We start from the raw sequence: 17808 nt of genomic DNA on the forward strand, positions 1-17808 counted from the left end.
TACTCAGGTCTGAAAGTTAATACACCTGCAGACACCACTGGACTGGACTGGCCAGGGAATGACAGGCAAGTCGGCCTCCCAGCCTATCCTGCAGCGGCCCCGGCAAGGAGCCTTCCTCTCTCCCGGGGCCAGCGAGCTGTGCCAGTCGCTGCAGCGGCTCTCCTGCTGCTACATTCAAGGGCGCCATCAGTATGGACCCAGATCTAAGCTCAGCTGTGTCCTCGGACCCCCGGAGGCCCAGACTGGCCCAGGGTACAGGAGCTGTGTGCAGCCGGGTCCACTGCTTGGGGCCCACGTGGGCCTCACCCCACCTGCACGCACGCTGTGCTAAATGCCATGCCTCTGCTTGTGTGCATTTTCCAATGTCCCATCGGATTTCACCTACAAAACTCAGGCTCAAAGATAGAAAACATTTGCTGCTGCTGCTGCTAAGTCACTTCAGTCGTATCCGACTCTGCGACCCCATAGACGGCAGCCCACCAGGCTCCCATGCCCCCTGGGATTCTCCAGGCAAGAATAGTGGAGTGGGTTGCCATTTCCCTCTCCAAGAAAACATTTAGATGGTGCCAAAACTGGTGGCTCAGACGGTTAAGAATCCGCCTACAATGCGGAAGACCTGGGTTCGAACCCTGGGTTGGGAAGATACACTGGAGGAGGGCATGGCAACCCACTCCAGTATTCTTGCCTGGAAAATCTCCATGGACAGAGGAGTCTGGCGGGCTACAGTCCATGGGGTAGCAAAGAGTCAGACACGACTGAGTGACTAACACTTGCACTACTTAACTTCCACTTACCAGAGGGTAAACCGGACACAGAGCCCGTGGTGAGAAGTGGGCCCAAGTCACCACTTGCAAGCAGTCTTGCTAGTACTCTATGCATTATGCCAGCGTCCCTTGGGTCTCAGTACATTCAGTTCAGTCCAATCCAGTTCAGTGGCTCAGTCGTGTGTGACTCTTTGCGACCCCATGGACTGCAGCACACCAGGCCTCCCTGTCCATCACCAACTCCCAGAGTTTATTCAGACTCACGTCCATTGAGTTGGTGATGCCATCAAACCATCTCATCCTCTGTCGTCCCTTTCTCCTCCTACCTTCAATCTTTCCCAGCATCAGGGTCTTTACAAATGAGTCAGTTCTTCACATTAGGTGGCCAAAGTATTGGAGTTTCAGCTTCAACATCAGTCCTTCCAATGAATATTCAATAAGTTAGTGGTTCCCAAACCCTGTTCTGCAGAAGAGGTGCTCTCTGAAAATATAGCAATGGGAAATGATGCTTGAGTCCCCACCCTGGGATTCCCAGCTCACAAATTACAGTCTGGAAACCCTGACTTAAAAAGGGAATCTCATTTAGCCCATCCTTTCTGAAACAAAATCCCATTTAGGTAAAAATCCTCTGCATATGTTGGGAAATGTCAGTAACCCACAAAATAAAAATTTTTAAATGCTGTGCTAGGCTGTAGTGCAGTCTTCTTTCAAAAAATCCTAAAGGCTTTTTTCTTTTTTATCCTCCACCTCAGAACAGGCATTCCATTTAAACTACTATCCTCCAACTAAGGATAAAAGTAAACTTATATCACAGCTATCATCATTATATCATGCCTTAACATAATATATAAAAATATGTGTCTATATCAAGTATAAAAGTATTTATATATTATGTTGTAGTTTAAAGGCCTATTCCGAGGTAGAGGATAAAAAAGAAAATTGCCTTTAGGAATTTTTGAATACTGGATTACAGCATAGCACAGCATTTAAAGAAAATTTTTATCAAGGCCTAACATAATATATAAAAATATAAGAAAGTATATTTTGTTTGGTAATAGTAAAATTTTAATTATTATAAAATAATGCTTTATCCTGAAATTCATATAGGAGTTATTGCCCCTCTAGACTACAAATTACACATAAGACCAGTTTATTCTGTTGTATAGAAGTTGTTTTTAATCTCACACACATGATTTTTGTTAAATAGAGCTATATAAAGCAACTAAAATTGCATTCTCTAGTGGCAGGTCCATTGAATGGCAGGTACTAAGGTAAGTAAAACATTTGAGCTCACAGACAATTTCACTGAAAAGTTTTTAAAATGCAAATCTCTGTTTCCTCTCAAAATCTTCAATGGCATCTCACTTCTAGGGAAAATTACAGACTTAAGATGGCTTACAATGTTTTGTATATTTTAAAAGCACCTACATTGCCTGCTTCATTTGTACCATTCCTCTCCTTATTTACCTTATATTAGCCATTCTGGCTTTCATTCATTCATTCCACAAATATTTATTGACATACTATAAAAATGTCCAAAAAGAATAAGGACCATGCCCCCAATAAAACAAATGAATATAGAATCTGTAATACAGTGTCAGGTAGAGACAAATACTATAAAGAAAAATAAAACAGGCAAGAAATTACAGTTGGCAGCAAGGTATGTTTTTAGTTGGAGTGCTCAGGACATCTGAGATGTTCTGGTTTTTTGTTTGTGTTTTGGTGATTTTTGTTTGTTTGGTTTGTGTGTTTTTTGTTGTTGTTTGCCACAGAGCTTGTAGGATCTTATTATAGTTCCCCAGCTAGGGATCAAACTTGGCCCATGACAGCGAAAGCACTGAGTCCTGACCACTGGACCACCAAGGAGTTCCTGAAAAGGTGATTTTTGAAAAGACACCTAAGTGAGGTGAAGGCACAGCCATGCACAGACCCTGGGGAACAGCATTAAAGGGAGACCTTGGGGTGTGCACTGCACGTTGTGAGGAACAAGATGACTGTTGGGGACAGATGAAGAAAGGAGAGAGTGGCATGAGATAGTAAATGAAAAGTAGGCAGAGCCAAAAAATGTAGGACAGAGTGTGAGTTGGGGTTCAAATGTCACAGGAAGTCATTCCTGCTGAACGGTTTTGAGCAGGGGCGTCCCAGTATCTGATCCATGCTTAGAAGTTACACTTCACTCCTACTTGCAGAACAGATTGAGACAGTACAAAGGTAGAGACAGAGAAGTCAGAAAGCTCTTGTTTTGGCCTCAAGGTGGTGATTTAGACCAAGACAGCTGAGAAGAGCTGTCAAAAAACAGCTACACTTACATGCACAGTATAAATGCATATCCAACAGAATTTGCTAAGGGAGAGAACTAAGACATGAGATCAAAAGAAGAGTCTAACACCCAAGATTTGGGGGACTGAGCAATAAAGTATCTGTGATGCTAAAATGCCAAACACTGGAGGAAGAACAAGTTTTAGGAGAAAAAGTCAAGAACTCTGTTGTATCCTTGGTGAGTTTGAGCTTTCTATTAGACACCCAGGTGGAAATATCACATTGACAACTAGATGGATGAGAATGGATTTCATGGGAAAATGGGGACTGTGTTGTAAATCTTAGAGTTATCTTCTATGTTTTAGTCCCTCACATGCAGCAGCTTCTGCCTCTACTCCTTTGGACTTGCTGGTCTCTCTGTCTGAACCTTTTCTCACTTACCCCTCATTTCACTGGCTTCCATTAGTCTTTCAGGAATTTTGTTCAAATGTCATTTTCCCCTGGAAGAAATCTTCCTGGATTCCGCAGGCCAGATTTAACCCCTCTGTAAAATGATCTCCTAATACCTCATAACTTTTCAACATAGTATGTGTAATGCAAAGTCGCTTCAGTTGTGTCCAGCTCTTTGTGACTCTATGGACCGTAGCCTGCCAGGCTCCTCTGTCCATGGTGTTCTCCAGGCAAGAACACTGATGTGGGTTGCCATGCCCTCCTCCAGGGGATCATCCTGACCCAGGAATCGAGCCTGTATCCCTTAGGTCTCCGGCATTGACAGGCGGGCTCTTTACAACTAGCACCACCTGGGAAGCCCTCAACATAGTAGGGATCACAATTATTGGCAAATAGTTATTTTGGAGACTAATAATTGTCTTGCCTTTGCCTTGTTTCTGTTATTGCAAGGATATCTATCTTATGCACTTGTAAATTATCAGCACCTAGTGTAGTGTATGTTATGTAGCAAGCACTCAATAATGTTTGTGGAATTAATTAATGAGTTAATTAATTAGTTCCAGAGAAATCTTCCTCCATGACCACTTCATTGGCCCTCCACCTTTTCTCCAACATATGAAAACATATGTTCTTACTGCCAACCACACTTGAAGCTTACTCTCAAATATTTTTAAAAAGCCTATGAAGATGTAACTCACTGGGAGAAGAGAAGCCAGATGTGCAGAGTTGCTTTTAGGTCTAGAACTACATTTAAGGCCAATTTTTTGGAAATGACTGATAGGATTGTTTTTCAGAAAACAAAAGTTCTCATTGATGCCAAGAAATAATCAGAGAGACAGATTATCATGTTTCTTTAGTACCATAAAGTACTTTTACAATTAAAAGTAAATTGTGAAACTGAACCTGTAACCATACAAAAGCTTTCTGACAAATGAAGTATAGATCGGTGTTTTTCTGCTTCATCATAATGAATTGCAGCTAGAAAGTTCAAAGACCAATCAAGTCATGTGTAATTTACTACACTGCCTTAGCTCATGTTGGGGGAGAAGTGTTCAACTGGAAAACTAAAGCATTTAAACATGAAATTGACTTTTAAAAAATCTGTTCAGAAATCTTTTTAGCATCAATTTAGAAAGGGATCTAGAAAAAGCTGACTTTGTCCATCCAACTCAAATATAAATTTATTTTCAGATGAGAGTGTTTGAATATATTCCCCTGTTTTTCCACTTTACTTTCCCCATCTTTTACCTGAATAAGTCATTTATTTCCTTGGAATTTCAAATAAAGTTCTGGGAACATCTGAAAGAATCTTACGAAGTCATGCACATGATAAACTTTGAGTTTATATCTCTCCTATAGTGCTTGTTTCATTATAACAAATAGGTAAAACACACCAGTGGAAGACTACTGTATATATTTGTCTCTTGGAGAGGACATCTCCAAAAGGACTTAACTTGAGAATATTAGACTTCCTGTTCTCCTCTTCCTAACCTAACTAACTAGCTAACACTTTTCTCAATATTGTCACCTAACACTGCTGATAGATAAATAATTTAAGGTGAAGTTGTTGCTAAATGAGATGATGCAACATCTCATTAGAAATATTTTTTTACATATCACATTGCATCCAAGTAAATGAAACAACAAGAGCAAAATTACTACCCAGATACTAGGCAACCACATAACCATAATTGCATGATTTCAAATAGAATTTTTTCTAGCAATCATGTACCTGAAAAAAAATAGTTTATCTATTGTTTACATTGCCTTTACTAGTTGACAAGCATTAGTAAGTGAGTTTAAGCTAGACTGAAACTATGAGCCTAGAGTCCATAAATGCCATGTTCACTGCAGTATTTTTAAGGCCTAACAAAGTGCCAGGTAGTTAGTACATGTTCAGTAAACTACCATTATTCACACAAATAAAAAATGGAGAAAATATAAAGCATGGTTGGAGACAGTTGTAAAGCCTCATTTATTTTTTAAACCAAGTGACCTGAATTATAATCCCTGTGTTTCTTTGGATGAGATTTAAGAAAGTAACTTTACCTCCCTGAGCTTCTACTAACTATACCAAAGTTCTCTTTCAGGTCTGCAATTTCATTACTGTTTAGTCGCTAAATCGTGTCCAATTCTTTTGCAACCCCACGGACTCTAATCTGCCAGGCTTCTCTGTCCATGGGATGTCCCAGGCAAAAATACTGGAGTGGGCTGCCATTTCCTTCTCCAGCAATTCCACTGTATTAGATGCCATTGTCTACAAATTTCTTAACTTTATTTATGGGACCAAAATATTACAAAAGCAATGGAAGTTCATTGTGTCAAATTAAACGATATTGTCACATGAAGAGAAAAGTAATACTCCCCCTCTTCTCTTCTTCCTCTCCTAAACCCTGGGGCCACAGCACGAATTCTGAGGAATAAATTCTCCCACATCTGCCTGTATTTATAAGCATAATTTTCTCTGGGTCACTGTCTCTCCAGCCCAGAGCTGAAATACAGACACATCATCACCCTTCTCCTGGTCTGTTGCCTCCTTTCAGATGTCACCTCAGTTGTTAGCTCCTCTGTGCATCCTTTCATGCCTCCCTGAGTAAACTCCTGTTTGTACTGGACACTGATAGTTGTTGATCCAACTCTAGTCTCTTTCTAACATGGTCTTATGATGACATGGCTAGGAAAAGCCTTGCCCAGCTCCCAAGATGAGTGAGGTGTGCCCAGGTGACTACACTTTCTCATATGCAAGTTGAAGCATAGTGGAGTATATGATCCCCCAGTCCTCATCTCCACCCCTCAAACCCACCCATCTTTTCCATCTTTTGAGGTTACAACTATTCCTTCATAGACTGCCATCAACTCTTTGGAATATCTTTGAAGCCCTGTTGCTTTTGCATGCCCAGCATTCAAGTGCACTTATTTTAATAACCCTGATTTTCATTTGGAAAAATATTTCTCTCCATGATCTGGATGGACCTGACTCTACCTTTTGGGGTCCAGAGAAGTGGTACAAGACATAAACCTCAGTGATAAGCCTTCTCCATCAGTCTGACAACAAAAATTAATTCATGGTTGGGCACTTTACCAAAGTTATTCCACCAAGAGGACATGCCAAGAGTTCTGCTGGGGTTCTTAGGAAGAGGTGCTCTTTTGCTGCCACTGTTACTCAGGTGGCACAGCATAAATAAAAAGCTGACTGCCAAAGGTTACTTTTGCCACAGTGTGGATAGACTGTCCCAACTCCCAAGAAGGCAGAGCCAAAACAGTGCAGAAGGACACTCATGATAAGTCATTTGAGCATCTGATCAGCCTAAAACTAGTAGCACTCTTTACTTTGCAGTGGGCTGAGCCAATAAATTCCCATTCCATTGTAAGCAAGTTTGAGTAGAGTTTCTGCCGTTTGTTATTGGGAGCCTGATTCATAGGCTGCTCCAGCCACCTCCACCAGTAAGTCCCACATCTCTTTGATTTTACCTTACTGAGGGCAGATATTACATTCTATCTGTTTTACCCTCTTTCCCAAAATTTTAAGTTCCATGAAGGTAAAGATGCCTTATTCTTCTTTGGTATTTCCCAATGCTTTTGTGTACTACCTAGTACTTAATAAATTTAGAAAAACTAGATGGACAAAACAGATTCTATGGCACCCAGGAGACTGACTGAGGAAGGAGAAAACATGGATCCTTTCCTTAAGGAGTTTATAAACTACTATTGATTATTCCCAGATGGAGGCATATTCATGCTAATTCATTAGCTTCAGTTATGAATTTGAGAGCTATTACTTATGTATTTCTACGGGATGGTTCTACAAATATGTCTTCTATAAATGATACTAACTCCATTCACCCTTAGATTTTTCCATCACTTTATCTTTAGGGGCTGGCTTGCCTGCTTAGTTGAATTCTCTCCAGATATCCTTCCAGTCACATGATATTAATCCACCAGTATCAGAGAAAGGCTTCAGGGGAAGGGAGAGTGAAAGAGGAGGGAGGAGAGAAGACAGGGAAAGTGAAACCACATGAAATGGGCACAGTACCAAAAACATTTTTGAAGTCTCTGGTGAAACTTTTTCTGGCATCACTACATAACAATAGCACATCATTTTCATTAACTTGAACAAACAAAACCAAACAGAGATTAAAAACCAGTGCAGATGTGATATAACTCTCCACTTCTAGCCTGGTCTGGGTAGCCGCAGGGAGACACTTCCCTTAATAAGGCGGGACGTGTCCTTCCAGTCCATCCCCGGACAAATAGCACCAGGCAGCAGATTACAGTCACAAACACACGGGTCTGCACTGGGTCATGTGTCCTCATCCTGCTTCTCCCCACAGCACTCCTTTCTGATGGCTGACGCCATCCTGGTGTGCCCTCTTCCTCCCCCACCTTTTCATTCTTTTTGTTGCTGACCTTCATGATGCTCCCCATACCTGAAACGTGTCTTGTTCCTTCAGTGCCAAGCAACTTTCCCTCCTTCCTCTCCTATCAAATATTTCCTTTGACTGAGCCTTCCAAGGCTGATCTCATGGCAAACCATGTTCGCACACCCTGAGTAGCTTTATTGTTATGTCATGAATCATGACCATCTGAATTTCATTTCCATTTCCTTGGGGGAAAACCTTGTCTGGTGTGTGTTCCACACAGCCCCACATAAAAAGATGGCACTCAATAAATAACAAATTGTGATGATAACAACACCATGAGCATACACTCCAGAAATAATCCATAAAGAATAAATGACTGTTGGACCTAGCCCTTGGTCCAAGAGCTGAACTCATCTGACTGTGATGGGCTTTGGTTTGAGGGTGTCTCTCATGCTATTTATCAGTGGATTACCAACTGCTAGTAAGTAGCACATGGCTCTTCAGGATCCCAGGAACTACAGAGTAAACACCTAACAAAACACCTTCAGGGAATCTTGGAGATGTTATTTTCCTGATAAAGAGTAGGAAATCCAGGGAGACTACACTGCTCTTAAAAGACAGAAGATCTCATGAATACTATACCAGAAGATACTGGTTCTAGGTCTGCTTCTGACATTCACCACGCAAGACCTCTGAACCTGGGAAGTGCTCCCAGTTTTTAAAAAACTGTTTCTTTCATATGAAATGAAAATAACCTTTTCCCTCATCTATAGGGTTGGATGTGAATCAAATAAGATAACTAGTGTGGAAGAGAAACAGCAGCTAGCACCTCACATTTAATTGTATAGTCATCAAATGCCATGTACTATTGGTAAAAAGTTTATATGGATTATTTAATTCAATTCTTATAACAATCCTAGAAATCAGTTATCATTTCATCTCCAATTTTAGAGATGAAAAATACTGAAGCACAGAGAAGACCAGTAATTTTTTCAGTGTTTCACAGCTAGCAGGTGATAAACCAGTTATTGAAGACCAGTTAGTTTGAATTTAGAGGCCACTCTATGATATATTATCTAACACAGAAGTATGGCAAAGTGAAGCAATTCAGAGGTGGAAAACATTATTTAAATGACTCTGGAATTGTGAAGGATTGTTATTTGAACTAACAAGTGGTGTTATAAAAATAATTCATGAGTATACATATAATCAATTCTATCTTCATCTTATAAAAGAAAACATCTTATTGGGATGCATAAGATAAACATGATCTATGGGATGGTATCCTTTGTACTTAGAATATACTCTACTTCTATTAATTGCACATAGAAAGAAAAAGAAAAGAAATAAAAGATCTAAATACTGCATGTGACTCACCTGCCTTGTACTGAAAGAGCACATGCCTTTGCAATGAGAGACACGGATTTGTTACTTTTGCATCAGCCTTACCCCAGTGAAAGCATCTCTCACACTGTGTGTGACTTTAGGATTTAGAGATATGCATTTTTCATGTTCATGGCCCCTAAATATATGCCAATTCTTTCACCTGGTGTTCGTCAAAGGAAACCATGACCTGTTCCTACCCTAAGGGAAAACTTGGCTATTGCTTGAATTTCTGAGAGATATTGTTATTTTTCAATATGGAACCTTCCTAGGGGATTCCCCAAGGTATTTCAGCTATGTGCAACAGTCACATGACTCACTGAAGCTAGACTATAACCCCAGGTGAAAGGGAGGGATAAGCCATGTGTGGTGGTGGCGGTGGTGAAGAAGGGAAGTGCTCTGTACTGGTAAGCAGTGGAATAAACAAAATATTTTTGAGTAAGAGAATTCATTTAGGAAGAATATCTTTTTGAATGAATGACAAAGTACCAAATACACCTCAGTTTCTTATTCTCTTCTTCCTTCACTCTTGTGTACAGGAATAGTCAGTCATCAAACAGTACTCTTCTAGGTCTACACTGTCCTAGAAAAAGATAGCCATGAAAAAGGCAGGCAAAATACTTGCCTGCAAAGAACTTAAATTGTTGAGGAAAGAGAACAGAAAATTGATGTAATAAACAAATAACATAATTTCAACTTCTGACAAATGCTACTAAGAAAATAAAATACTGTATTTCATCAATTTTAAAATTGAATTTTTCCCATTTCACCATTTCTGAGATTTGAAGGCATCTTACAATCTGATAGTATATCTGAGTTTTATAGACAGCATTTTTTCTTTCTTGGGGTACATAAATATGTCACATTTTACAACCAATGACAACTTAGATTCGGTGAAAACAATACAAAATGTGGGCACTTTTGCAGAACCATTTTTTATATCCATGATCATGTAACAAATTAATAATTTGACTATTTCCAACATTAAATAGGTAAAGTGTGCCAAATAACCCTGACAATGAAAGGGGAATGTTTCAAATTTTTAGAAAAATTTGTACTTCCTTTTAACCTTTTAGTTTTTGGTGCGCTTCTTTCTAGCTTGTGTTAAACTTTCCTTAACTTTTCTTTTGAAATACCTGTGTGTGTGTGTACATATATATATATATATATATATACACTCTAACCAAAAGATTGTCTTTCCTTACATTTAAGCTTTTTATCTTTAAAAGTTTCCTTTCATAGTTTAGTTTACTTTTAAAATAGAAATTCCACTCAACCTTTTTTTTTTCTTTTCCCTCACTTCTTTTAGTCAGAGTTTATTTCCTCTGGACTTTTCTGAATGCGTATCTCTCCTTCTCACAGACTTACATGCAAATCTTCTTATCTGTCAGTCTTCTCAGTCTGCCTTTAACGCATCCCTACTCCTCACTTTCCCTCCCAGCGACCTGTGGTGACGGAGGTCTGACGCCAGCGGATACTGCATGGCCAGAGTAGCTCTGTGTGCTCCCGGACAGTTTCAGGCTTCCCTTCCTGACTTACATTGACATGTCAGCACATGCTAGGCCTTGGCATTTTTCTTCAACTATAAGTCACATATTTTAGCAATTGAAGTTACAGCTAGAGAAATCCTTTCTCCCTTCTCCTAATGTTTCCATGTGGGAACACTTCTCTGGAGCATGAAAGGTATTATTTAATGTCTAGCCCTCCTTCCCCACCCTGCTTCCCTCCCTCCTCACCAAAGAGAAGAAATGGTTTAACTGGATAGCCAGTCAGGGAGGGAGGACTGTACATGCTCAACGCTACCCTGCTGGGTTTCCCCTGAATTTCCTTACAGAGGGCTTACCTTGGGTCTGTTCCCGAGACAGCCTCTGACTCTGGGTGGGGAAGCTTGTAACCAAGTGGTTAGCCCGTCCAGTTGAGCATTGGAAATCCAAGCAGGTGCCGCATCACGCGGCCTTTACCAGTGGAGCTGATGTTTCGATGTGTGTCTGACACATGTGCTTTATTTTTCAGTTGGTTTGGAAGTACGGCAGATAAGAGAGGGTTTGATTTTTGGTCCCCAGACACCCCTTCTCATACTGCCAAGAGGTTTAAGAACACAGATGACGTAATCAGAAGAAAGGATTTTGGAAAATCAGAGGTGTTCAGCCCGAGGGGATGGTAGGTCCTCATTTCTGGAGATGTCCAAGCAGAGAGAAAGGAAGGCTAAGGTAAAATTTATTACGTCTCTAAATGAGCAATTTTTCCCATCCAATCCTTACAGCTGCTCTTGGAGTTGGATGGCATTTAGACTGTTCCACAGTTGACAAAATGGTGGCTCAGAAAGTTTGCTTCTTTAAATCCTACAGATGATAAGGAAAACGAGATTGCATCAGTCAGCTCCGGCTGCCATAACAAAATATCAGGCTGAGTGGTTTAAATAGCAGAAATTTATTCCCACAGTTTGGAGGCTAGAATTCCAAGATTAAAGTTACACTCAACTTGGTTGCTGAGAGCTCTCTTCATAGCTTGCAACTGGCTGTCTTCTTCTTATACTCTCACAATGCCTTTCTTCAGTATGTTCACATAGTTGGGGGGACTAAAGGAGTGAGGACAGAGAGAAAGATGGAGAGAGAGAGAACAGCAAATCTCTGGTGTCTCCTCTTATAAGGACATTAATCCTATCAGATCAGGACTCCACCCTTATTACCTCAGTTAACCTTCATAACTTATTCAGAGGCCCCATCTTCAAATACACCCACATTGAGGTTAGGGCTTTAACATACGAATTTGGGGCGATACAAGCATTTGATTCATAACAAAGATTCCAAATATCTCAGATTCCAAAACTAAAGAGGAGAAAGTAATTTGAAAAAACAACTAAGTAGAAATTAAAGAATTTCTTTTAATGAGATCTGAATATAAAAAAGAAGGAAGAGGTGGAATGGCTCAGAAAAGCTTGAAGGTTCTTTCAATTCTGCATGTCTCTCTATTTTATAATAAAGAAATCCAAGGTCCGAACAAACCTGTATCTCACTAAGTGAATTTGCAATTCCTAGTTCCAGGAGCCCAAGAAGAAGTCCATATCAAATGGACTGACTATGAGGAATCCATTCTTCTGCTGACAGGATTCCACACCCATATTTCATTTAAGTCAGTCTTGGCTTGTTCCCTTGGCTACCCCTCCTCTTCTGTGGCAAACTCTTAGCATTTGAAAATAGATAATGCCTCTTAAGTGGCCTAGAGTCCTTTGACCTTTTGTCAGAAAAGCTCTGTCCCTCCTGTAAGAGTGAATGTCAAGTATTCCTTGAAAGACCATTTCCCCACATTCAGTTACCTTCTAGGGGCCTTTCAGACTTCAATAGGTTGAGCTCACGACTTTCCCTTTGTGACTACTTCAAATGACCTTTTCCTTTTTATAAACTGAATTTGCAAGTAAGTAAATTCTTGATTCCTCTCCTCCCCATTCCCTGTGAATTAACAGTTTCACTCTAAGAATTTTACTTGTAAATTTCCTCACCCAAGGAGTATTTGTTTCGTGTTTCCATTTACAAATTAAAATTTTAATTTACAAATTAAAGTGAGGCTATTAAGGAAATGGGCTTGCCTGGTGGCTCAGAGGGTAAAGCGTCTGTCTGCAGTGCAGGAGACCTGGATTCAATCCCTGGGTTGGGAAGATCCCCTGGAGAAGGAAATGGCAGCCCACTCCAGTATTCTTGACTGAAAAATCCCATGGACAGCGGAGCCTGGTAGGCTACCATCCATGGGGTCGTGAAGAGTCGGACACGACTGAGCAACTTCACTTTTAATTTCACTTTCATTAAGGAAATAGACTGAAAGAACCAGCTGAAGGAAATGTAAAAGCTCTCAAGAAATGTCTTGCGGCCTGAGAAGGGAGTAACTAAGAGATGATGCAGATAACAGAGCAGAACCAAACATCACTAGCAAAAACGGTTGTGGGAGTAAATAAAATGGCTTAGAAAAGGGATTAGGGAGTTTCCCACAGCCTAAGCAAGCCCATTGCCAGCTACATCTAAGTGTCCTTGGTCTTTCCTGAACATATCTATATGTGCTTGCTAGTTGTTAGCTGCTTTCTGGTAAGGGACCTTGATTTATTATAGGTCCCTTCTAGAGCAAGCTTTATTTCAAAACTTTTCTCCTACTTCCTTCTGCCTTAGGTAGTCTAACTATTAACATACCCAGAAACATTTGAAGAGACTCTGAATTCCACTTATCCCTCTCTCCCCTGGACCAGATCCTGGCCCAGGTCTGTATGACTCTAGAATCTACATAAACTAACAAAGATCTAAATATGCTCAGGGGGTCCAGAATTTTCCTAGAGCTTACAAATGGAATTAGAAGATGTACTCCTAAAAATTCTGAAAGACCAATACTTTCTGCAGTAGTTTTAAATATACTGACCTTCTGGGACAATTTTATTTAAAACTCCTTGTTTGACTCTTATCTTTAAAATAATGAGCTCACCAATTGTCTTAAAGTCCACATATCTGTAGCTTCTCTGGCTGAGTAAAACGGATGGAAAGGGTACCATTAACCAACTCAGCCAGTCAATATGTTAATATTTCTGGGGGCAACAGTACGCAAGAGCATGAATGTCTTTGAAATCACTCACACCTGGACCCTAATCCCATAACACACTGGTAGTACCATCTCTGAGCTCTGGGACTTGGGTTTTAGTTGTAGTAATATCATTATCTCACAATAACCCTTTTATTTATATTTTATTGTTATCCTCTTTTATGTATGGAAAATAAAATTAAGGCTTAAAAGAAACCACCCCAAAATGGTTTCATGAAGAAGATTAGAATTGAGTATTGAGTAATGAATAAAATAGAAAGAAAACACTTGCCTAGAATTATTATGAGCCAGAGCCCAAAGACAGAACCCAAGAAAGTATGTTGGGAACATCAGATTGCATTTGTTGGTGCATAGGGCTTGTATAGAATAGGGGAGCTCAGCATTTAAGGTGTATAAGTATTACTTGAAGAACTTGAGTTTCAACTTTAATAAGCATTCAGTTTTATTTTGGGACATGTGATCCAAGGACCATACTTTAAGAATGGGTGATAATATTAGGAGATAAGAATGGAAATTTCGATTTTGGAGGCTCTTAAATGTCAGAATGAGGAGATTGAGTTTATTCTCAAAGATAGAGAAATCAACTAAATAATTTTGAATAGGAGAATGGCATGAGTCAAGCATTCGTTTTTACATAGGCAGATACCTCTATGCTTCAGACAAAGTCTTATCTGAAACCTTCTCAGCACAAAGAGAAAATCTGAAGTTAGCATTTTCTCAGATTTATGATCGAATCTGGGCTTCCCTGATAGCTCAGATGGTTAAGAATCTGTCTGCAATGCAGGAGACCTAGGTTTGATCCCTGGGTCAGGAAGATCCCCTAGAGAAGGAAATAGCTACCCACTCCAGCATTCTTGCCTGGAGAATCCCATAGACAGAGGAAGGAGCCTGGCAAGCTATAGTTCATGGAGTTGCAAAGAGCTGGACACGACTGAGTGACTAACACTAGTACTATGATCAAATCTATCTTCTTTAATTCTCTAGTTACCTTAAAGCTTGTTTTTAAAATAAAATGACTGAAAAGCTAGTTTAAAATTGTCTGATTAGATCTCTATGCTGTGAGCATTATAAATGGAAGACATGATAAAAATGGTACATTTCAAGTAAATTATTCCTCATAATTATGTGTTTCTTTTTTATTTATTTTTTCTAATTTGAAAAGTTCTTTTTCAAATATAGTCAATATTGGTCTTTCTGATCCATCTTGTTCATATAATTATCATACGTAAGGGCTGAAATTCATGCGTAGACAGGCAGGAAGCATGATTAGAAATAATGACATTGTTTCCACAAGCCACTCATGAATACCAATCTTATAACAAAGTATTCTCTTATAAAATGTTATAAAATATATCTAGAAAAATTTGTCTATTGAACAAAGAAAAATAACATATAATGCTATAATATTTTCCTTCTTTGTTTATACAACTTCAAAACAGACGATACTTTCATTCCAGCCCAAGAATCTAAAATACCTGATCTACTTATATCACTTAGAAATCATTTCAGTCCTAGTTAAATCACACAGAGTCTGCACTGATCTCTTCAATAGGATACTTTTTGTTAATTTGGACCTCACTCTTCTTTTCTTGATTTATTTTCTTTCTATAATAAGTCCCAGAACGATAATGCTGGGTCATGTGCCTTGATCTTAAATTGATGATCATAGGTCAAAAGTTCATTGAAGAAAGAAAGGCAACATTTGCAGATGAAATCACACAAGTTGATGAAATTCATAAAGAGCAGCTGTTCTTCAAATCATCAGCATTTCCCCTAAGAGTCACCCTCAATTTTTTATCCTGTGGGATGGATGGTGGCCCAAGTTTTGTGCTTTGGTGTGTATTTAGAAAGTTTCCTGTGTGAACTTGGGTAAGATTTCAGAGACATGTACTTAATAAGGCACTGATTACCTCAGTGAGTTCTGTGATTTCTTTAGGAAATTCTTGATGAGACCAAAAAAAAAAAAAAAACAGACACACATACACACACCTCTGTTCCTTCATTGCTTGTTTACATGGCCTCTTATTTGACTTTTATTATCAATTTAAAATATCTTTCTTTTTTTTTTTTTTACCTTTCCACAAACCAGTAAAAATTGCTCTGCTCTGCAAGAAAGAAAAAGAGACTGAGAGTAAAGCTAGATGTGCAAAGATTGAGCACACACTCTAGAAGATCTCTTTGTTGTTGTTTTTTTTTGAAGTAATTAAATTGTTTCATTTATTGTAAATTTTATTTTAAACCTTCCCAATTATCATCTTCATTGACAATATAAACAGGACTTAATGCTGAGTTGTTATTAATTTTTTGGAGGCGGGAGTGGGGATCGGGATGGGGAACACATGTAAATCCATGGCTGATTCATGTCAATGTATGGCAAAAACCACTACAATATTGTAAAGTAATTAGCCTCCAATGAATAAAAATAAATGGAAAAGAAAAATTAAAAAAATTTAAAAATAAAATAGAAGATCTCTTTGGTCTTATCTCTACAGGATACCCTTTCCTAATGTTTTGAAGAGTGCCTAATAGAAGCTCACAGCACATTATGTTTACTAGTATTTGATGATGATCCTTTCACAGCTAAGAAAGTAATGAACAGTCTTGCACAGTAGTTTGTCTGATCCAAAGTTGATGAAAGTTGTACAATTTGTAAAGATTTTTTTTGGAAGAATGCCCAAGGGAACTAGTGAGTGTCCACTCTACTTAACTCATTTTTTTCCCCCTAGCCATTCCCCATGGCTTGTAGGATCTTAGATCCCCAATGAGGGATTGAACCCAGGCGCTCAGCAGTGAAAACAGAGTCTTAAACACTCAGTTCCTCCATTCTACTTAACTCTTAATGACAACCTTTTTTACCCACAGAATTTATATCGTATAGGCTTAAAATGGCATAGAGTTATTCTTTTCTTCAGGAAAGAGGAATATTATGGCCCTTGGCATGCATGCTGTTGTGTCAACTCTGCAACCCCATGGATTAGAGCCCATAGATTATCCCAGCAGGAATACTGGGGTGGGTTGCCATTTCCTAGTCCAGGGGATCTTCCTGACCCAGAGATCAAACCCATGCCTCTTGTGACTCCTGCATTGGCAGGTGGAGCTTTTATCACTGAACCCCTGGTAAGCTCTCTTATGGCCCTTAAATCCACTTTATTTCAAAAATAAAAATTGGTACAGCCTACAGTGTTTAGAATAGTTCTGAGATGGAGAATATGATGTTTCCTGCTTTTTTTTTTTTCCCCCTTAAAAATGATTTTAACTTGTGGATATTTACACCTGGGAATGCTTTTCCCACTAATCAGCCGCAAAAGACTATGAAGTTGGTATTTCCAATTTACTGTCAGACTCCGAACTGAAGTGGCATTTCACACATAATGTAGCGGTCTTCCTTGATGCAAAGCCTCCAAGCAGAGCTTGGAAACAGGCCAGCACATCTGCTATATATCCCTGGATATATCATCACCATCTAAGTGGAGATACATTTTGAAACTTGAGCATTTTTAGAATAAGTTTTTTCTTCATCTCTTCTTTAGAGATTAAAAATTGTTTCCTTGTCATTATACTTCCAGATTGCCAGACTGGAACATTCATACAATTTGATTTTTTTTTAATATTTTTAAATTAAATATCAGGACAAACATCTATATTTTTGCATCTTGTTTCAAGTTCTATGAGACATCAGGAATTTTATAGAAAGTGTTATTTTCAAAATTTTGTGTCAGAATTAAAATATGCTCTAAAATATAAAGTAAATCCTTTTGGTTCTCTTCACATGACAGATTTCCCTTTTCCTTGTGTGAATTCAAGGGACTATCTCTTCTTCCTAGTTCATGACAAATGAAATATTTGTGTAAGTCACTCAGTTTTGAAGAGGATCTTTAAACAAAATGTTTAACTCCCTCCTATAAACCAGTAGGAAAAAGACAGAAAGCTTGTTAGAAAAATGGGCAAAATTTTGAACAGATATTTCACAAAAGTAGATTTTCAAATGGCCAATCATTGAATACACAAAAAAG

The sequence above is a fragment of the Odocoileus virginianus genome, chromosome 24, assembly GCF_023699985.2.
Source record: "Odocoileus virginianus isolate 20LAN1187 ecotype Illinois chromosome 24, Ovbor_1.2, whole genome shotgun sequence".
NCBI lineage: Eukaryota > Metazoa > Chordata > Mammalia > Artiodactyla > Cervidae > Odocoileus > Odocoileus virginianus.